Here is a 6,000-nt window from a genome sequence, read left to right on the forward strand (position 1 = left end):
ACATTTGAAGTAAAAGTGAGGCGAGTATGGTTTCAAGGAATTTATAATAATTAACAGGACCATGAACACCTTTCTTGCCTGAATTGCAATATTATTTAAGCATTCGACCTCAGTAATCTATTGCTACAATTGTTGTTGACAGTATTGCCAAACACAATAAGGTCCTCCGCACATAGAAGTAAACAAATATAAATAGTACATTCCGAATGTAACTTAACACCAAAACGACAATTGTGTTCCATTTCAGTAACCAATTCGTTTATTAAAAAAACTGACTATGGTAAGTCTTTACACATCTTCCCGAGGCAAGAGAGTTAACTGACTTTAAAAGACCAGTTTCCACCCTTGCCAAACTAGGCTGAAATTCCTGGGCTCGATCGTAGCGCCACTAGTGGCTATTACGAGTTATGTCCTTTCTATGCCTCTCCTATTGACCAATCAGATTCAACCTCTCGTATCACTTGCATTTGCTTCAAACAAAACGGTGGCGCCCAGTCAAGACGATCTGATTGATAACCAAGATCTATATTGTGATAAAACGAGTCTTACATCGCGAAGTGCATCAAATCACGTGAGCACCTTGATAAAAAGCATGAAAAGATTTAGAAAATGTCTGTTGACAACGAGTTAGCGGTGCACATGCTTTACAAATCCTGCAGTCGACCGAAATTTTAATGATACTTTACGAACCGGATTTCGATTTCGGTGCAAGATTTTGATTGGACTATGCATAGACTCGTTAGTCCAGCCTAAATGTAACTCCATAATACCAGCCTAGTTCGCCAAGGGTGGAAACTGGACTTTTATAGTCAGTTAACTCACTTGCCTCGGGAAGATGGTCTTAACATTACTGTACATGGATTGTAATATTTTACCCAGTCTTGTATATCAATCAGTTTGACTAACGGGATCGGGTGGTCAGACTCGCTCATGATGTCGACCACTGGATTGTCTGGTCCAGACTCGATTATTTACAGCTGGTTTTTTTTCATAAAGCTGGAATATTGTTGAGTGCGGTGTTAAACAACAAACAAGTAAACAAACAAATCCAAGTACAATGATAAAAACAGTTGGGTACTGTTCCAGTGTACTCAATAAAAAATACAGCAAAAGCTCTACCCCATTTTGTCTATCTTTGTTGTCACACCAGGTCGATCTCTCCGGCTGCATATATGTAAACACACATAATGTAGCTCTACTGAAACCAAACATACTTTTATCCAACAGACTAGTAATAGCATGTTCTCTGTATCGAACATCAATAACATATCTTACCAGTGAATATTTTATCAAAAGTATACCTCCCGAATACCTCCCGAACTTGAACTTTTTTGTGGCTGGTAATTTTCTATTGACTATGTTTCATATAAAGCAACACTGTCATGTTCAGGTACAAAAGAAACAAAGCCAATGTCGGACAGTTTGATGGTTAAATCTTCTATATTCCTTGCAATGTAAGATATGCTTTTGCACAACCTTCATCCTTGACGACAGCACCCGCTCCTGATCCACAGTTGACGATGTTCCACTTGTCGCGATCTGCAACTGGAGCCGACAACTGATGCTCATCACCTTCCAGAGTAGAAGCTGACATTTCCTCAATAACGAGCCTGCCATTCTTATTATAGCCCCTCCTGTTCTCAGGTCTGAGCAAAGTCAGTTTCTCACGCTGTCGCTTATTACGAATAATTGCAGGAAACCGAGCAAAAAACAATATAAAACGTGAAAATAGCAAAAACTATCCTATATTTCAAATCAAACTTTGTTTTATAAGAATATTTTATATTAAGTGGCGATACGTACGATATTAACTCTAATTTTTACATTAAGGGTTGCGGGTTGTTACTCTTAATGTACATTTTTTTACATTAAGAATTAACAGGTAACCCTTAATATAATTTTTTTTACATTAAGAGTACTTTTTACATTAAGGGTTGTAACGTGTAGCGTGTTGCAATCATCCAGTATAACAGGTTACACAGCCAGACAACATGTGCTAACAATGACGCTGTCTTTCGAGAATAATCTGCAAGGAATGACGGAGTATCTGTCAAATAATAATACCAATAATGCTAAAACCTTAATGAGACTTCCAAAACAATGTCACTGGATGCCCAGCTTTGGCAAAAACACATTATCTCGAGCGGCTTGATGGAGTTGTTCGGTCATTTTATTACCGTGTTCGCCATGTACAACCCCGAATATGTAGAGGGCGTCATGGAAAATGATAAATACAAAATTCATGGAATAGACCCGTATATACAGCCTCATACCTGTCAAGGACAACAAACCTGCTGTACATTTTATTCAGTGTGAATTCAAGTTTTATTCCGAGATCCCTTTGGAGAATACGGGCCACGGTTTCTGTGATGCGCCAGAAGATTAACAGTCATCATCTAATCCTACGGAACAGAACTTTATAACATTTCAGGCCGAGTATAACGGCATATGAAGTACAACAGGACTGCATAGATTGCTAGAACTAGAGGTTTGGTTTGGTTTGTTGTTTAACGCCGCACTCAGCAATATTCCAGCTATATGACGGCGGTCTGTAAATAATCGAATCTGGACCAGACAATCCAGTGATTGACAACATGAGTATCGATCCATGCAATTGGGACCGATGACATGCATCAACCAAGTCAGCGAGCCTGACCACCCGATCCCGTTAGTCGCCTTTTACCACAAGCATAGTCGCCTTTTACGGCAAGCATGGGTTGCTGAAGACCTATTCTACCCCGGATCTCCGCGGGCCTAGAACACGAGGGTACGTGCAGGTTCAACACAGTTTAGGTTTAATGGAACCGAAAACACGAAGCTTTCTTAAAACGCTGGTTTTTCTTCTATTAAACATATTACTTAATTTGTTGATATTTGTTTTGTTGCGGTACTGACTTGATATGTACAATAGAATGGGGAACAATGGGAACAATGTAAGATAGTCATTCACTGTTTCATAAAGGTAAACATGCATTGTATATCCTTTCTGTGGGTTGGGTGCAGTTCCATCGTCCAACCTCAATAGGGAGGCGATTGTTGCATGTGCTAAGAAGTAATACATTTATTATACACTTCAGCGTGAAAGACTGAGTTGGGAAAAGGGATATTTTCATTGCAGTGAACATAACACTTTGACGGAACTAATTTCATACAAGAGTTACTTTCCCTATAAATGTCTCCCTTTGTCCTAAGTGACTAGCCCGTACACAGTTGTTTACGTTCTTTTTACGTTAGTTCCACATTGACAAGGCAAAATAATGACGGATGGTCATTTATGGAGTTAATATCACTTCTAGCCGTTTATTCTTTTCTCGAAAATGTTCCGTTACAAACTGTAAATCTCTCATTCAACTCGTCAATCGAGACTGTTCGTTTCGCAAAGCGTCATTTTTGTTACTTGACCAGCGTGTATTCTTTCGCTCCTCTCAGCGATCTCCTAGTATTCAAGAATATTTTTTGGTTAAAGTGGATTTTGTATACTATCATATACTTTTGTTTATTTTTATAAGATTTTGCAAACACGAAACTACTTTTTAGTCGCAAATACAAGGGGAGGTGAACCGTCCCTGTGTGTCAGGTAACGAGAATTTACGTTTCAAGGTTTTACACGATGAGAGAAACATGATATTTCACTTGAAATATCAATCTATTTCTAGGTAAAATATGATAGTATGGTTCCAGTTTTAACTCATTGCCTTATAGACGGTACCCTTTGATGATGCATTAATGTCAGACATCCTGGCTTGAAAAAAAACATTACCTAGTCTTTGTTAGATTTGATCAAATATCCCGAAGGACAAACCTCATTCAGCAAACAATAATGGTAGCCAGTGGAACTAAGGTAGATTCTACACACGATATCCTTTTATATCTATACAGGTTTACATGATCGTGGAGACCGCCTCCGTGGTCTAATGGTAGAGCGTCCGCCCGGAAAGCGGAAGGTCCAGGGTTCGATCCCCAGCCGCGTCATACCAAAAGACATTTAAAGATGGTACTTGTTGTTACCCGGTCTGGCGCTCGGCATTAAGAGGCTTAAACAAGGACTGGTCGGCTCGGAGTCAGTATACTGTGTCTGAGTGGGGTATTCATGTTAAACTGCGGCATGGTATCTCAATGAGCTAGCACTATAAATCGTCATCAGTCCGGACTAGTACAAGCAGCCACACACACACATACACGTGCATGCAGGTCGCTATATAAGTGCAATAATCTTGGACGCGACGTTAAACCCCATTTCACCTCACCTCACATGATCGTGGTATAGAAGTCTGTACATGATACAAGAAAATGTCGTACTTTTACCAGTTACTTAACGAGCCCAAAATATAACCATACGTGTATAAATAGTGACACAAGGGTTTTCGTCCTCGTTCCCCACAAAACATCAATCATAGAAGTTTTTAAAAAAAGTTTATATGTAGATCTACACTTTCAATTATTTTAATATCATCAAAGCCGTAAGCCACACAACCATAAGTAATTATGGCTAGAATAACATTATCGATTAGTTTTAGTTGACAGGGTATTGATAAACTGTCTGCCTTTTAGCAGAGCAAAGTAGACTGTCTTATTCGCTTGATCTACATTGTGTTTCAGAGCATATCTAAATTTGTTTTATCTCTGAAAAATTATACCAAGAAACCAATAAACATCAACAAAGTCTATTCAAATTCAGATTAATTTTAAGCTTAAATTTTATGTCTTTTTACTTCCACTTCTCTCCTTGTCTTAGCCCTTCTTTACATGGTAATAGTCTGATACGGAACCACTATCTCCCACAGATGATTTTATGCCTTGATAAAGATTAAATGAAATTTTGAAAAAAAATCCTTTTACTCCAACAGTCGATGTTTTTGTCCACAGACAAACAAACACACTCAAACGCTTTTTTTCAAAATCTATAATTGCACAAAATATTTGTAGTTTACTACACTTAAGAAGATATGGTCCGTTGTGTAATATCCCTATCGAAATCCAACTTGTGCTCCAACTAAACTAGGGGCGGTCGGGTAGCCTAGTGGTTAAAGCGTTCGCTCGTCACGCCGAAGACCCGGGTTCGATTCCCGACATGGGTACAATGTGTGAAGCCCATTTCTGGTGTCCCCCGCCGTGATATTGCTTAATATTGCTAAAAGCGGCGTAAAACCATTCTCACTCACTCACTCCAACTTAACTAGAGTGCGCATTACAGAATCATGATAGACGAGTGCTTGGTATAGATGTGAAAAGTTCCCAAACACAACTAATTAGCCTTATTTCTCTATTATTCGCAGGGGGCACGGGTGGCCCAGTCGTCTAAGGCGTCGCTCTTCGCTGTGCAGATCTCTAGAGTTGCGTCCCTTGGGCACACCAGAAACCTATGATTGTGGGTTCGAATCCCGGTTCGCCCCGATTATGTTTCAAGGTTTGTCAGCACCATACCCGTGCTCGTTGGTTTCACCGAAGTGGTAAACGTCTGAGATTTGCATCACTTCATGCTTTCCCTCCACATTAAGCTGACACGCCGCGATATAACTGGAATAATGTTAAAAGCGGCGTCACGCCCAACTCACTCACTCACTCGATTTTAATAGTTTCGAGAATGGACGAGGATCATTTGTGGCCATATCATCGAACATTTTTTGGTTATTTATTACTGTACATTTTCGATACAAATGTTTTTGTATTTACGTCTGCAGTGTAATAAATCGATTTTGCATGCTTTCTCGGAGGTCGTTTGGGGACAAGGCCGAACGTGCTTGCTGCTGTGTTGATGAATAGTGTGTTTATTTCACTTGTAGGGATTTTTACCTCCTCTTTGGATGCAACTGGTGAAAGTGATGCAATTTTGTCTTTAATGTCATTTATAGCAACTGTATCAAAGCATAACTGATGACCACATCGATTGTCCAACTTTCTGTTTGTTGTTTAAATGTTACCGTAGTGCCCTTATCACAAGTATCACTATTATTGAAATTGATATTTGTGAAAGAACAAAAATATGTAAAGAAAGCGGAT

Source organism: Haliotis rufescens, unplaced genomic scaffold (assembly GCF_023055435.1).
Source record: "Haliotis rufescens isolate VD_foot unplaced genomic scaffold, xgHalRufe1.0.p SCAF_47, whole genome shotgun sequence".
NCBI lineage: Eukaryota > Metazoa > Mollusca > Gastropoda > Lepetellida > Haliotidae > Haliotis > Haliotis rufescens.